General features: G+C 30.8%; 1 protein-coding gene across 7 annotated transcripts in view; it reads left to right on the top strand.

Annotated features, from left to right (window-relative positions):
- Nucleotides 1-18172, top strand: part of LOC114339424 (serine/threonine-protein phosphatase 2B catalytic subunit 2-like) — a 1099401-nt gene that overhangs the window by 708270 nt on the left and 372959 nt on the right. The gene's annotated exons all lie outside the window — the stretch shown is intronic.

Raw genomic sequence — 18172 nt, 5'->3', positions numbered from 1 at the left:
GTGTTTTTGTATGTTTTTTTCGCAATTATTGCTATTTTGCAACTAGGGTGACTATTTTATAAATTTGTAACTAGTTCTATATTATAGGAAATTTAATTACGCAACTTTTATGTTAGTACAACTTTTCTCGGAAATGAACACTTTTAAAGTTATAATCAAAAAACCAAGAAAAAAAATCGAATTTTTCCTTCATTTTTTGACATTTTGATTATTTAAACAGTGTTCCGGACCTTTTTGAGAGGGAGGATAATTCAAATATTATTATTTGATTTATTTTGAAGCATGTTGTTCTGAAGCTATTTCCTTGTGGCATTTTTATGATTAATTATTTATATGGGAAATAAGCCACAATTAAAATGAAAAAAATAATTTTATTAACGTTTCGACGCCCAAATCGGGTGCCGTTGTCAAAATACAAAATATTACTAAATAAACAAAAATGTTGTTGCTAAGCAAAAAAATTCTTCTAATAATTTATTTAATCTGACTCATTTATATTGGCAATTTAGACATATATTATACATTTTAAAGTAGAACACTTTAAAATGATATTGCCAATATTTATGAGTTGCGTTCCTGGGACGACTTACTGAAAGATAGTTCATTCGATTACATGAAATCAACCCCAACTCAAGAATATCCGTCACAAAAAAATTATAGCATGTGATCTGTCTTTAAAAAGACAACCAAATGCAACGACAGTAAAATTCTCGCGTTAGAGACTTCATAGTAAATCACAAGGGAAAACCAGGAAAAAACCTTGTGATACTATCCCGACATCGTAAGTATTTGGTCTTACATTTAATTTACTCTCAAAAAATAATACCAAATTCTGACTTGTAACATGTTTAAATTATAAATAATATTAATAATACTAGATATATAAGTAATACTAAAATATATAATATGTACCAGCTCGATGTTATTGACTTACTAATCTTGGTATTTTCTTTCTGTTGACTTCCTCTTTCAGTATGGGCAACCACATCCTACTGCATTCTACCGAGGAATTTGCGACACAATTGGTTTCATTTAGCAGAATTAGAGCCGCTTCTTTGATTTTTCTCTTTTTACTATCTGATTCTTTCAGGACTATACTTGAATCTCTCCACTGAACTCTATGTTCATTATCCCATGCGTGTTGACATATTTGAGATCTATCAAATTCTCTATTTTTAATATAAGATTGATGTTCACTTATTCTAACGTCTAATGGTCTTGATGTCTCACCTAAATAAAATTGTTCGCATTCACAAGGTATTTTATAAATGCAATTCTTTGTTCTTTCTTGATCATTGTTAGGTTTAGTTTTAAATAGAATAGATCTCAATGTGTTTGTTGTTTTGAATGTTGTTGAAATGTTGAATTTATTTCCTATTGTTTTAAGTTTCTCGGATAGTCCTTTTATATATGGTATTGATATTTTTCTCGTATTATTTCTTGTGAATGTTGTAGGATCCCGTTCTAAGTTGTTCTGTTCCATTCGATCCAATCTTGACAATTCCTTATTTATAAACGATAAAGGATAATCATTTTTTAATAAAACAGATGTTAACAATTGTTTTTCTGCTAAAAAGGAATTTTCGTTAGAACAAGTAATTTTGGCTCTATCATATAAGGATTTAATGATTCCCTTTTTAACGTTGATGTTGTGATTTGACTTGTAATTGAGGTATCTGTTGGTGTGTGTTGATTTTCTATACACTTGAGTCTCATATCCAATATCCTTCTTTGAGATCAACACATCGAGGAAAGGTAGGCTGTTATTGTATTCCTTTTCCATTGTAAATTTTATTGTCTCTTCTTGATCGTTTATAATATTCAGGAACGTATCCAACAATTCTGATTTATGAGGCCATATTGAAAACACATCATCTACATATCTCCACCATACTGTGGGTTTTAAATTTTGTTTAGAAATAATATTAGTTTCGAAATCCGCCATAAGCAATTTCTGCAAAAAAGCGTTTAGTCACCTCTCAACGTCCATCTCAAATCAGATGCGCCCTGGACTAAAACTTTTTTCGTTTTATTTCGAATTTTTTAATAACCCAAAAAAGGTTAATGCTGCCATGCGATTTTGTCCCCAACATTGTTCATGTTTACTCGGACCAGTTATTGAAAAAGCCCTTTGACAGACAGCCAAATGGAATAAAATTCAATGGAAAATTACTTCATGTAATTAGATACGCGGACGATACAGTGATTCTTCTTCTTCTTCTTCTTCTTTTGTATAGGCAGTACTGCCTGTTTTTCTTCAGCGGTGCCTTTCATTCTGCCCCTAAGTTGTCATTCCATCTTTTCCTTGGGCGTACTATACTTCTCCTGCCTAACGGTGACTTGTCCCTGGCTATTCTTACTATCCTTGATTCATACATCCTGCTTATGTGCTCATTCCACTCTTTTTTTCTGTTATTTACCCAGGTATTTATATTGTCTACCCCTCATATGCGTTTGATTTCCTCACTTCTTACCCTATCCTGTAGTCCTTTTACAGTAATCCTTCTTAAGATCTTCATTTGGTTGGTTTCCAGATGACTTATATATTCGGGCCTTTGTTTCCAATCTTAGGTGTTTGTTTTTCCAAATTGTGTCGTTTAGGCATCCGGCCGTTCTACTGGCTTTAATTATTTGGTCTTTACCTCTTATTCGATATTGTTGTCGGCTGATAGATTAATTCCCAGGTATTTGAAAGTCATTGTTTGTTGTATAATTTGATTGTCTAACTCCAATTTGCATCTTATTGGTTCTTTGGCAATTACTAAGCTTTTTGTTTTTTGGGCTGATATTTTCATATTCATTTCTTTTGCGTTAATGTTGAACTCGTACAATAATCTTCGTAGGTCGTCTTCGCACTCCGTTACTAACACGGTCTCATCAGCGTAACAGTATTTTTATATCTCTATTGCTCATTTTGTACCCTCTTTTTTTCTTCACTTATTTTATTATTGCATCCAACATTATATTAAACAGTAGAGGGCTTAGTGAATCTGCTTGCCTGATTCCTGTGTTTGTTTCTATGGGTTCTGTTATTATTCCATTGACTGTCATTTCTATTTTATTTCTTGCATATTATGTGTATCACATCTTTTAATTGGATTCTATCAAACGCTTTCTCTAGGTCTATGAAACAGAAAAAGGCTGGTTTGTTATATTCTAATGATTTCTCCGATATTTGCCTTATCACAAAAACTGCATCGTTACATGATCTTCCACTTCTAAATCCTTGTTGTTCATCCGATATATTTATGCAGGCCATTATTTTCTCCATAAGTATTTTTGTTGTGAATTTCAGTGTAGTGCTCAATAAATTTATCCCTGGATAGCTACTGGGGTCTGCCCTATCACCTTTCTTAAATATCGCTATCATTTGAGTCGTTCTCCATTCTTCTGGAATTCTTCCTGTATTTATTATTTTACTTATAAGGATATTCAGTTTTTTGTGAAGTCTGTCTCCTCTGTATTTTAAAAGTTTATTAGCTATTCCATCTTTCCCAGGAGCTTTTCAATTTTTCATCTTTTTTAAGGCGTTCTTTATATATCCTCCTCTTTAATTTCTGTTTGCTCATCCGATTCTAATCCTGGTGTTTCCAGTTCTTCGTGATTAGCTGTTTGATAGAGGTTTTTTGGGTAAATTGTCCATGTATTTGTATCAATATATTTTAATTCTATCAATTTCTTCATCTCTGCTCTTTGACCTCTTAACATTTTCCATATTTACTTTTGCATCCCATAAAAGTCGTGCTCAATCTCTTTTGAAAATGCTTCCCAATGTTCTGTTTTCTTCCTTCTTACTATAGAGTTTAATTAATTTCGTACTCTTTTATATTCTTCATATGTTTGTCTCGTTCTTTTGGACTTGTATTTTAGGTAGATTTTCTTTTTTCTTGGCATTTTATTTTTATTTCTTCACAGAACCATGGTGTTCCTCTTTTTCCTTCGTATATGTTTACTTATCTTACGTTCTCCAAGTGCTTCCGTTGATGCCATTTTGATATTATCTCTGATCTTCCCCCAACTTTCTTCTATGTCTTCATCCGGTGTTCTGTAGTTTTCATTCAGTACTTTTTGCAGTCTTCTCTGGTATAGATCTCTTGTTGACAAGTCTCGTAGTTGTTCTACCTTTATTCTTGACTCACATTCAACATGATCTTCTTTCCTGTTTCTTTGTAGCTCTATTCTGATTTTTCCAAGTACTAGGTTGTGATGGCTTTCAATATTAGCTGCACTTAAATATCGTACATCTAGTACTTGAGAGTGGAGGATGTTGCTGTTTGTCAATATATAATCAATAACGGATCTGTGTTTTCTTGTATTTTGGAATGTATATTTTTGTTGATATTTGTGTCTGAAGAACGTATTGTTTATTCCAAATTCGTCCTGAGAGCAAAAGTTAATAAGTAGTTCTCCATTTTCATTTTTGTTGTCTTCATTGAATCGTTTCTTTATTCCTGGTATAATTATGTTACAGACTCTTGCGTTCATGTCTCCTAAAATGTATATTATCTCATTGGCTGGTATTTCGTCCACTGTCTGTTGAAGCTCGTTATAAAAGTGGAGTCTGTCGACTTCAGGTTTGCAGTTTTCTGGGCTATAAACTGCTATAATATTTATTTTTTGCTTCTCTAATTTAATCTTAGTAACTACAGTGATTCTGTAAGCAAATATTAAAGGTTTCCAAATTCTGCCTGATCGTATTCACGAAGTAGGAGAGGAAATAGGTCTGAAAATAAACTCACACAAAACCAAATTTTTAAATTTGAGTCGTAGGTAATGACATCCAGATGCAGAGCTTCAATTAAATGGAGTCTAAATTGACAAAGTTCACAAAATTGTGTATTTGGGAACTATCATAACGGAACAACTAGATCCACATAGAGAAATAAAACGCGGATTAGAAATGACTGAAACTACTTTTACGACGATGAAAACATTTCTTTGCAATAATCATTTCAGTTTAGAATTAAGACAAAGGATGGTAAATAGTCGAGACATTGAAGGATTGAAGTGTCGATTTTTTTGCAGTAAGACGGATTTTAATGCGGATTGGTGCGTTGGATTCGTGAGAATGTCAGGAAATTTTGTGAACTAATGTAATGAATAAGAAATCTCAAATTGCATTTGTGCATAAGAAAAATGCATTTCAAAAATGAATTTCGGTAAATAGTGGGAAAAATGACTCAATTTTCTTACACGGGGCGTTTTTGGGGCCGCTGAAAACGAATATGAGCTCGGCGAGAGTGTACAAACTACCTGGGGCCTGCAGAGGGTGTAATAAACGTCTTCCTCTGGAGTCTGGAGTATTATGGTAATTTGTTAAATAATTGGCCCAAACTTGTAACTCGGGGGTTTTGGGGTCGCTGAAAATGAATATGAGGTCGGCGAGGGTGTGCAAAATACCTGGTGCCTGCAGCGGGTGTAATAAATATTATAAACGTCTTCCTCTGGAGTATGGTAATTTATCATATAATTAGTTTAAACTCGTTACTCGGGGGCTTTTAGGGTATTATTTTAGGCTCTATTTTCTTCGATGTAAATATAGTGATCGAAAAGGGTGGTATTTTTATTATAAATAAACATGAATTTTTATTATTACAATATATTTATAGTTAGAAAAGTTCATTATACAAAATTTATCGTAATTTATCTTTAAAATTCATTTTCTTCATCATTATCCTCTTCTTCTTCATTATTGCATTACTCTCTCGAGTCCAATGCAATATTTGTGCAATCAGAGCCTGCACAATTTTTGCAGGCAAAATTACAAACTAACCCATGCTTCCAGTCTGACTTACAACTACAGAATATTAAATTTAAAATGTTTGGAGGACCAGGTGGCTGAGTCATTCTAACTGGAATTATTACATTATTTTGTAATTCCCATCCCCAATCGGTTGGGTTCATGTTTCTGTCCTCTCCATGCAGCCAAATTTGTGTTTGTAAATATACCCTTTTTAAATGCTGGGTAAATACATCAACAGACGAAAGAATTTTTCCAATGACAATCTTTTTATTTTTGGCAATAGCCATAAAGTACATTCTGTATCTAGTAATTTTCTCTCAAGGCAAGACCACATCATCCACTTACGCCTTAATTCAAACTGCTTTAAATGATATGAAATTAGAATTTAGTCGTTGCGATATTTATTTTCAGTGACACCAAAGACCTCCGAGTAACAAGTTTGGGCCAATTATTTAACAAATTACCACAATACTCCAGAGTAAGACGTTTATTACAACCGCTGCAGGCACCAATGGCACCAGGTAGTTTGCACACTCTCGCCGACCTCATATTCATTTTCAGCGACCCCAAAAACCCCCTGAGTTACAAGTTTGGGCCAATTATTTAAGAAATTACCATAATACTCCAGAGGAAGACGTTTATTACAACCGCTGCAGGCACCAGGTAGTTTGCATACTCTCGCCGACCTCGTATTCCTTTTCTGCGACCCCAAAAACCCCCGAGTAAGAAAATTCAGTCAATTTTTCCCACTATTTAGCGAAATGCATTTTTGAAATGCATTTTTGAAGTGCATTTTTCTTATGCACAAATGCAATTTGAGATTTCTTATTCATTACATTAGTTCACAAAATTTCCTGACATTCTCACGAATCCAACGCACCAAACTACATTAAAAGCTGTCTTACTGCGCCAAAAATCGACAGTAATGCATTTTTTTTGTGCTTCAATGCCTCGACTATAAGTGCTCTGTTTGTCTGTACTTTTGTATGGTGCAAAAGTGTGGACGACAATAAAAGTATCAATCATGAACAGAATTGAGGCATTGGAAATGTGGATTCATAGACGGATGTTGAAGATACCTGGGACAGCAAGAAAAACTAATGAAGAAGTACTAAAGAGGATCAACAAAGATCAGATTCAAAATTCCGGACAATGCTTTTAAAATAAATTCATTTTTTTTTTTCAAATCCTGAGATTACTAGTATTTTTAAAAAATTTAAACGCAGAATGAAAGATTGCATTATTACCGACCCAAAATCCCTGAAAATTTCTGTTTATTTTAATAAGTTACAGGGGTAAAAAATAGAGAAATTTTAGTGTGATTTTTAATTTCAATTATTCCGTTCAAAAGAAACGGACTTTCAAAGGTTTTTGTTTATTCTATGGGACTTTCGGCCCTCGGTAATAATGTAATAATCTTTCATTCTGCGTTTAAATTTTTCAAAAATATTTATTAGTTTTTTCAGGACTCGAAAACTATGAATGGATTTAAATAGAATAGGACTAAGATTTTGCGGTTACTCCCTTAATAGCAATTCCGTTTCCTGCCCATTCAGCTGTAATCTCGTTGTCACATGCCTATTGCATAATATCGTCCTAGTACTTCTCGTCTAATTTTAATGTTTTTCTATAGTCAGTTATTACATTACATTACATTCAGTTGTCAATGATACTCATAATATATTTATTTGATTTTTTTATTTGCCATTAGTTAGTCATGCCTTATTCTATTGCACGCCTTTTTATCCTGATTACAAATGCACATTTGTGTTCATAACCAAGTTAGGTAAACATATTTGTGTAGGTGTAGAGGTGTATTGTTATGATTGTGAAATGTCATAAAAACTAAATATTTTTTCGTACGGTGATATTTTTCAAATTAGCTACTTAATCTTGTGACGATAATTATTGTTATCTAATGAAAAAAAAAACATTATTAGGTATAATACGCCAGATGTTGTACAGAACTTACAGAAGCTGCGATAAATTATTATGTAACTTACATACCTACATAAGTTGAAATACATACAGGGTGGTTCATCTTATGCGCCTCGGTCTCTGTACGGAAAACCACTTGATATTCACAAAAAATTTCTTCACAGAAATATGCACGGTCTTTAATACTTACAATCTAAAAATAATGTGAATTATACAGGGTGCTCCAAAAAAGAGTGGTATATCAAAGTTATATTTTTTCTTATGGAATGCCTAATATCTGATGACATTACTGAATTGACCTTAAAAAATAAACTATACTTTCGTAAGGGTTCCCTATACCTAAATACAGGGTGTTTTGATTTATTTCGATTTTTATGAAAATGTAAGGTTTTAGAAAAAAATAAATATCTACGAATCTAAGAATCAGTAACAAATTTTTTCTTGTATCTTAATAGTAAACTATTTAGCATACTTAAACAGATGCTTACTGCAACAAAATTTCTTACAGGGTGGTCAAAATATGAGATTGTTCTATTAACAAATTCAAGCTGTAATAACTTACTTATTTTAAATCGAACACCCTGTATCTTACTAGTCTATCGCGTAGAAAAGTTACTTAGCTCTCAATTTATATTAGGGTTTCCTATATCTATCTTTTTACAGGGTGGTCATAATATTCGATTGTTCTATTAACAAATTCAAGCTGTAGTAACTTACTTATTTTAAATGGAACACCCTGTATCTTACTAGTCTATAGCGTAAAAAATTTACTTAGCTTTCAATTCTTATTAGGGTTTCCTATACCTATCTCCTTTCATTTTTCAAATATTTAAAGATTTCCTAATTTGTAAGGTTTAAAAATTAGAATTAAGTACCTATGTCGTGGTTATTTACAACACATCACCAACACCGGCAATATACCCAAATATCTTAGTCAAGATAATTTCGTTAATAAAATTCACATTTTTATCATTTAATCACACAGAGGGTTCTTATTTTATATAACAAACTCGATATTCTATTCTTTATTATGGAAGATATTTAAAATCTCTTTAATTCCATGTAAACATTCTCAATACACATGTTATTCTGTAAATATAAATTCCCATGTTATTCTGTAAATACACATTTTTACATATTTTTGTACAATAGGCTCGTTTTCGTCATAGTAGCCATTGCATTTAATTGTTTGTAATTACGATTCAAAGATTCAAACAAAAAGTGGAGTTCTTAAATTTACTTAATAACCGTCGGTTTAAGATATGGAAAATACTTATACGGAATGAAATATAATTTAAATATCTTCCAGAATACGGCATCTAATATAGGGTATGCAGTTAAATATAAACATATTATTCAATGTCACATGTAGGCCAAAATCAACTAAAATAATACAACATTCTGTGTGATTACATGATAACAATGAAAATTTTACTAATGACAGTATCTTGCCTAAGTGTATTGCCGGTGTTGGTGATGTGTTGTACATAACCACGACATTAGGTACTTACATAATTCTAATTTTTAAACCTTACAAATTAGGAAATCTTTAAATATTTAAAAAATGAAAGGAGATAGGTATAGGAAACCCTAATAAGAATTGAAAGCTAAATAAATTTTCTACGCGATAGACTAGTAAGATATAGGGTGTTCCATTTAAAATAAGTAAGTTATTACAGCTTGAATTTGTTAATTGAACAATCTAATATTTTGACCACCCTGTAAAAATATAGGTATAGGAAACCCTAATACAAATTGAAAGCTAGGAAATCTTTAAATATTTAAAAAATGAAAGGAGATAGGTATAGGAAACCCTAATAAGAATTGAAAGCTAAATAAATTTTCTACGCGATAGTCTAGTAAGATACAGGGTGTTTCATTTAAAATAAGTAAGTTATTACAGCTTGAATTCGTTAATAGAACAATCTCATATTTTGACCACCCTGTAAAAAACTTTGTTGCAATAAGCATCTCTATAAGTATGCTAAATAGTCTATTATTGAGATCCAAGGAAGAATTTGTTACTGATTCTTAGATTCGTAGATATTTATTTTTTTCTAAAACCTTACATTTTTATAAAAATCGAAATAAATCAAAACACCCTGTATTTAGGTATACAGAACCCTTATGAAAGTATAGCTTATTTTTTTAAGGTCAATTCAATAATGTCATCAGATATAAGGCATTCCATAAGGAAAAATAAAACTTTGATATACCACTCTTTTTTGGAGCACCCTGTGTAATTGACATTATTTTTAGATTGTAGCATTAATGGCCCTGTATATTTCTGTGAAGAAATTTTTTTTAAATATTAAGTGGTTTTCCGTACAGACACCGAGGCGAATAAGATAAACCACCCTGTATATTTAAAAAACGTTTAAATACAATTTACTCATCAAATACAAAAATGATTGTTAATGCATTTATAATTCAAATTATTATTCGGTATTTGTATAAACCATTTGTATTTACACATGATTGAATAATACGTCGCTTAACGTTTCCTATTATCGAACTTATATAATTCTTATCCACCGATAATATTATTTTACTCAAACTATTGTAAGTTCTTGTAGTGCTTTGTGTAAGTTCTAGCCAGGCCAGACCTAAATTTTTTCTGTTGGGTATATCTGACAGAAGATCAATTGGATTAAGGAATAGTTGGAAGAGAAATGAAGTTTTAGGACATTTCAATTTCAGATAGAACCGCAGACTAAACCATAGGATCGTGATTACCCTGTGTTAGGTAGTACTTACTATAAAAGCATATTGCTGATAATAAATATTGTTAACTAACGCAGCTACATGGTTTGACGTATATTCTTTTTCTCATGATCATCTTTCAGTTCGTCACAGTTTTTCGATTTCTTTCTAACGCATTAAATTGTATGTGACAGAAAAAAAGGCACGTCGGTGATTACTTCTAGTTTTTTTTTTTTTTTTTATTTTATTTGGGATACAGACAGGACAAACCCATAAAAGTATCCACTACAGAATTTCAGATACATTTACAATTTTACAAACTGATATATAACTACAAACTAAAAGTAAAAATATTCATTGAAGTTAGAACATAAATACAGAAAATGATATAATATGTATGAACAAAAGAGAAGAAAAAAAAACAGAAAAAAAATGAGAAAATAAGCGATAACAAGACTGAATACACGAAAAGACTAAGTTTCAAGGAAGTGATTCTTCAATAGTTTTTTAATCATATCCGCTTTATGAAAGAAGATATCAATATCCACAACGCTAGACAATTTATTATAAGTATTTGTCATTATATGAGCAGGTGAATTTAAAAAGTAATTTGTGCATGCTTGGTCCGTAACAAAAGTATAATTATTTCTAGTAGTGTGGCTTGGAGTACGAATTTTCAGGAAATTTATAAGGTCAATACAATCTACATTATTATTTAGGACCTTGTGAACAAACAAAACATCCACAATTTGTCTACTATGCTCAAGAGAAATTATTTTTAAATTAGAGCGAATGCGTTGTCTATCACTATCAGGATAAAATTTCCTTTTACAATAGGAAATAAACTTGTTTTGAATGGATTCCACTTTAGAGATGTATACCGAATAACGCGGATTCCAAATAATAGAACCAAACATTAAAATACTATTGACATATGCCATATACAGTGCAAGTCAAAAGTCCGTACCCCCTCGTATCTTTTGATCGGTTATACGCTGTGAGCTTCGCTGGTGTCGCTCCTAGCGGACTACTATTCAACTTTCACCGGTAATTTTTAAATTTATTATTTAATTGTTATCGCTTAATATTTACAACGCAAAAAAGTAATTAAATTGTAATGGATTTTTTTACGATTTTGCTAATCATTTTGACGTTCTATTGACAAAATATGAATTTCTTACTTCGGATACTTTCACAATTATCGTGTAGATGGCGCTAAGATTAATGGATTAATAGATTAATAGAACATTAAAAAAACTTAAATTCAGTATTTAAAACGTAAGCATATTTAAGGTAAAAATATATACCACAGCTTTGACCAACTAATATTTTTTATAATTAATGTTTTTAATTTTAATTTTAAATTAATCACTTTGACATTTATGTCAAATTTCCGGTAAAGGTTTACAGACTTGTCACTACTGGCGTTCGCGAATTTGTAAATATCCCCTCACAGCGTATACCTATAATAGTGAAATTTGGAGGAAGGAAATAAACGGAGATAAGCTTCTTAACTAATCATGACAGGTGGCGTAATAGTGACAGATGACGTTACAGAGCCACTGTGACCGATAATTTTAAATGAGACCTTATAGCAAGTGATACCTCATTTGAAAGGTATTCAAAATACCTATTCAGTTATACTAATTTTTTTGGGTTTAAGTTGATTTTGATTTTGGTGAAAAAATTAAATAAATATAATATTGTAGTTTCGCATTTAATTAATAAAAATTCAAATGTCCGCCTATGGATTTTTTTGTCAAAAAGATGACGTTTTTCAATTCTCTAGTAGTTTTTACGTCAACGTCAACCTTTTTGATAAGTAATCATAGGCGGAATTTTGAATTTTTTTATTTAAATGCGTAACTACAATTTTATATTTATTTCATTTATTCATCAAAATTAGCTTAAACTCAAACAAAATTAGTATGACTGAATAGGTATTTTCAATACCTTTCAAACAAGGTATCACTTGCCATAAGGTCCCATTTAAAATTATCTGTCACAGTGGAGCTGTAAAGTCATCTGTCATAATTACGTCACCTGTCATGACTAGTTAAGAGGCTTACGTCCGTTTATTTCCTCCCTACAAATTTCACTATTATAGCTATAACCGTTCAAAAGATACGAGGGGGGGTACGGACTTTTGACTAGCACTGTATAACGTTCTAATGGTAAAAGAGCTTTGTAACTCAAAACAAGTTCTATATATGAAGCCCAATTGCTTACTGGCTTTTCTAGTAATATTAGAGATATGTTGATCAAAGAGTAGCTTACGGTCCAAAAGTATACCAAGATCTTTAACGCTTTCTACTGCATGCAATACACACTTAGAAATTTCATATGTGTTATAGTTTAAGTCAGGGCTGCTGCGAGAAAAATGTATATAATTACATTTTGAAACATTTAAAAACAGGTTATTTCTTACACAATAATCAGATAAATTGTTTAAGTCTTCTTGAAATTGAATTCTATCATTAGGACATGAAATACAGTGATATATCTTTAAATCGTCGGCATACATAATAAATTTAGCAAATTTAAAACAGGCAGAAATATCATTAACATATAAATTAAAAAGTAAAGGACCTAAATGGGACCCCTGAGGCACTCCTGACGTAGTGATCACAGCATTGGATTTAAAAGCTCCTAAAGTTACTTGTTGTGATCTATTTCTGACGTATGAGTCAAACGATCTTAATAAATTACCATGTATACCGATTTCAGATAGTTTCAAAACAAGAATCGAATGATCGATTTTATCGATAGCTTTACTGAAATCAGTATAAACTGAATCAATGCTTTTTCTCTCATTTAGACTTTGAAGTATGTATTCAATGTATAAGAATAAGTTTGTATCGACTGAACGTTTTTTCATAAAGCCATGTTGTTCAATATTAAGTAGGTCTTTTACGTCATAATAAAGAAAATCAGAAATTATACTTTCAAATACCTTACTAAAAATATTTAACTTAGAAATAGGTCTGTAATTTTCAACTTTGCTTTTATTTCCGGATTTATGAATTGGAATAATAAAAGCATTTTTCCATTTATCAGGAAATTGACCGGCATTAAGTGATTTATTAAACAACAGAAATAAAGGTTCTGTTAAAGATTGTTTACAGTTTTTAATAAAATCAGTAGGTAGCTCATCTGGTCCAGGCCCTTTATGAGGTAAATTTTCAAGTTTATTTTCAATAATTTCGCGAGTAATAGTATATTTACAGATATTTAAAGGCGTGGTAGTGTAAATATTACCAAAATTGCTAACATTACTAGGTACAAAAACAGAAGCAAAGTAATCAGAAAATACGTTACAAATTTTCTGTACGTCAGTAGTAGAGCCCTGAGCAGTAAGCAAACTGTTTGGAAAACTATTGGAATTTCTCTTATTTTTTACAAATTGCCAGAAATATTTAGGATTTTCGGTAATATTGGTTTCAACGTTAGTTAAATATTTTTTATAATCTTCATTTATTAAGAATTTAGATCTGCCCCGTAAAATTTTGAAGGTTAAATAATCTAAATTATTGTTGTATTTTTTCCATCGACTATGAAATTTAAGCTTTTCTTTAATAACTTTTATTGTAGAAGTAGAGAACCAAAGAGGGTATCTTTTATAGTAATTAGGATATGTAGGTACATGCAAATCAATGATTTTATCAATAATATTATAAAACAAATTTACAGCTTCATTTATATCATTTAACTTAAATTTAGTTTTCCGGTCAACTGCATATAAAAGACGGTTAATTTCATTACAATTCGAGAGTTTAAAATTTCTTCGAGATTGGTTTAAAACCCTAGTGCAAATATTAAAAGGAATATCTACATCAAACTCTAGAGTATTGTGATATTTATCCTCGGGAACAAGTGGATTCGTAGACAAACATACATTTTTTATCAAAAAACTATTGCTAAATATAAGGTCTAAAGTATTTCCTGATTAATTGACATTTGGGTTGTACTGAACCATACCAACCAAAGACATGGTGTCAACTAATAAGCTTGATCTAGGATCATTATAATTACTTGGTTTGCAGTGGTCATTCCCATGAATGCAGTTCTGTGATTATTCTAGTTGTCGATAGATGGCGCCATAATTAAAAAAAATAATTTTTTTTAATTAGATAATAATATTACAAATATAATCTGTATAATTTATAAGACTATACAAATCAAAGAAAATACCATTTTATAAATGCAAGAAACACTTTTGATTTGTTTTTATTCTAAATTGAAAATAAAATGTGACAACTGTCAGATTTAACTAAAATGTCATGTTAGAATAAATGTCATAAATGTGTATTATCACGGACTTACCCTTTTTCCTATAATTTGTGACGCACTGAAAAATGATCATGAAAAGGACAATATTATCCTAACAATAGATTACTATATACATTTAAAAAGGTACTATTCGCTCCGTGCATGACTGACGCGACTCCTAGCGTAAACGCCTGAAATTTTTGGCGAACACAATTTGACGTTAAACATATGATACAAATATGACACATTTGACGTTAATATAATATTTTTATTTACCATTTTTGATAAAATTTATTATAATAAATTCGAGTGTCAAATAAACGTCAAATTAAAAAACGGATAATTGGAAGTTCTCTGAAGAAAATATCAATTTTAATGGTTTTTCTCACTTTTTCGTTATAGTTTAGTTGTCGGTGTTAACACTAATTAAGTGTACATCGAAAGCAATTAGGCAGTGTGAATTATTATTAGCAGATTTTAACATTAGCTGGGTCTATTGAACTATTACTTTTGTGATGTGTGTGTAACACAAAATGGAAATAGATGACGATAGGAATATACCAACAGGTCGGGGAAGGAAAGAAAGTCAGTATGAAAATATAAAAATGAATAATAAAAATCAAAACGGCAATAATCGGGTAAGCGAAATATCTATTGAAAAAACTTATTATTCAATCATTATGTGGAGAACTTAGATATCAATATCTCCGACCACTTTCTCACATGCTGTAAAATTAAGTTTGATAAGCCTCCGCCAAATAATGTTTCATTTACATACAGAGCATTAAGTCGCATTAATTTAGAAGAGTTTCAACGGGATCTTGAGGGTGCATCCTTGCACAACCTATATTTAATTAATGATATTGATGAAAAAGTGACATTTCTTACAAATGCATTACTCGGTATTTTTGATAAGCATGCCCCCTTAAGAAGTTGTACAAATAAGCAAAAACCATATTGCCCCTGGATTACAGACAATATACGACTTATGCAAAAAAATGCGAAACCAAGCTCTAAATAGATATCGTCGTAGTAGGAATCCGGAACACTGGAATTACTACAAACAGATTAGGAACTTAACTACTTCTACTATTAGACGTGAAAAAAAGATTTATTTAAACAATAAACTTCAAAACTGCAACGTAAAAGAAAAGTGGAATACGCTTAGCAAGATTAATTTACTTAACAGAAAACAAAATCATATTCCAGATAATCTTAAAGACGTTAATAAACTTAATCAACATTTTACAGCGGCTTGTTCAATTAATCAACAACCCAGTAATGAACTTCTAAGTGTTTACAGAAATCATTCTATGCCAGTTCAAGAACCATTTCATTTTAATACAGTGTCTATGGAGGACGTTGCCGATATTATCTTGAGTGTAAAATCAAAAGCCTTTGGACAGGATGATCTTAATATAACTCTAATTCAACTTTGTTGCCCCTTTATCGTGCCTTTTATTACGCATATTGTTAATAGCTGTATCATTAAGTTTTACTTTCCCGCATCTTGGAAAAGAGCAAAAGTTATTCCTTTACCTAAAGTAAAGAATCCAACTGAATTTAATCACCTGCGATGTATATCTGTCCTACCCACGTTCTCGAAAATAATCGAAAAAATTATGGAAAAGCAAATGAGCAATTTTTTGGAAAAAAATAATATTATTCCTGCTAAGCAATCAGGATTTAGGACAGGTTATAGTTGTGAGACAGCGATTTCCGATATAATTGACAATATAGTATCCGCAGATGATAGAAAGTATGCAACAGTTTTAATTCTCTTGGACTATTCGAAAGCGTTGATATGATCAATCATGAAATTTTAATATCAATTTTAAAACATATAGGCTTCGATGAAACTTCATTGAATTTAGTAACATCGTATTTAACTCTTCGTACTCAAACTGTGGTAATTGACGAAAAGCGATCAAATATTTGTAATATTCTGTCAGGGGTTCCTCAGGGAAGTATCTTAGGACCTTTGCTCTTTAAAATTTATACTTTTAATATTATAAAGTCCTTAAAACATTGTGACTATCATCAATACTGCGATGATACACAACTAAAATATTCCTTCGCTCCTCATGAGGCGCAGTTAGCCAATGCAAGAATTAATTCTGACCTTCAGGAAATTTTAACTAGCTCTAACAAACATCTACTTAAAATAAATCCCTCTAAATCGGTAGCCATGTTGTTCTGTTCTGAAAATCAACGTGAGCATCTGTCAACGAATATTGTACCTTTTATAGATAACAACACTATTATTTTTCAAGCATCTGCCAAAAATTTAGGACTTACTATGGATACTAAATTAAATTTTAACAATCACATTAATTTGTGTTTAAAAAAGGATTACTCCATGTTAAAGGCTTTATACCCCCACAGGCATTTTCTTAATATTAAAACAAAGGCAATGCTTTGTGAATCGTTGATTATTTCTCATTTTAATCACTATGATCATATATATGGACCATTTTTAAATGTTGTTAATAAAAAAAGGGTACAAAAAGTACAAAATTCTTGTCTTAGGTATATTTTTGGAATACGCAGACGTCAGAGAGTTTCTCACAAACTTCTTGATCTTGGCTGGTTAAACATGTTCAACAGGCGAACTTTGCACTCGCTAAACTTTACATACAAGATCATTAAAACAAAAACACCCAAGTATCTGTACAATAAATTAAACTTCAGTAATGAAATGCACCGAAGAAACTTGAGACCTACAACCTTACTTAGAACTCCCCAGCATAATAAGCAAATCTTTAAGAAAATATTATCTTATATCGCTCCATCACTTATTAATAAATATAAAATTTTTAATTGTAATTAATCTCCTATTATTTTCAAAAAGAAAATTAAAGCTCTACTATTAAATTATCAGTAAAAAATGTGTAAACAGATCTTTTATTTCTTCTTCTCGTTTATTTTTCTCTTTCTCATCTTTTCTTTTCTTGTACTTTTCCTTTCCTTTTTTTCTTCTTCTTCCTTCTATGTGAATTTAGAATTAGATTTTTTTTCTTTTTGTTTAGGTTAAATTATTAGGTTAATTATTATTATAATGTAACAATTTTTTTATTTAGATAGTTGGCGTTCAACAGCCCTGTATTTTCTGGTAAAGTACAGATGCTAATATCAAAACGCATTGTTCCTACCACATTTCAAATCTATGTTTTTTTTTGTAAATTTATATATTTTTTTGGAACAATAAACGTCTTATTATTATTATTATTATTATTATTATTATTATTATTATTATTATTATTATTATTCGTCAAAGTTGTCATATTTCGCCGCTAAAATAACTCTAAACTTTCACTTATATTTTTCTTATAAACTTTTATGAATATTTTTATGAAGAAAAAAATATTCAGTATGTTTAGTGACACTATTTTAGATTCATTCTTTTCACAAGATAAATATCAGTCGATAATAATATAAAATACCTCGTATTTTACATTTCCTAAATTTCAATGTTGGTAGATCCCCAGATGTTAGTCACCGTTCCCCAAATCACGTAAT

The sequence above is a fragment of the Diabrotica virgifera genome, chromosome 1 (assembly GCF_917563875.1).
Source record: "Diabrotica virgifera virgifera chromosome 1, PGI_DIABVI_V3a".
NCBI lineage: Eukaryota > Metazoa > Arthropoda > Insecta > Coleoptera > Chrysomelidae > Diabrotica > Diabrotica virgifera.
The sequence above is the reverse complement of the archived record's forward strand: the minus strand, read 5'-3'. Positions and strand labels throughout refer to the sequence as shown.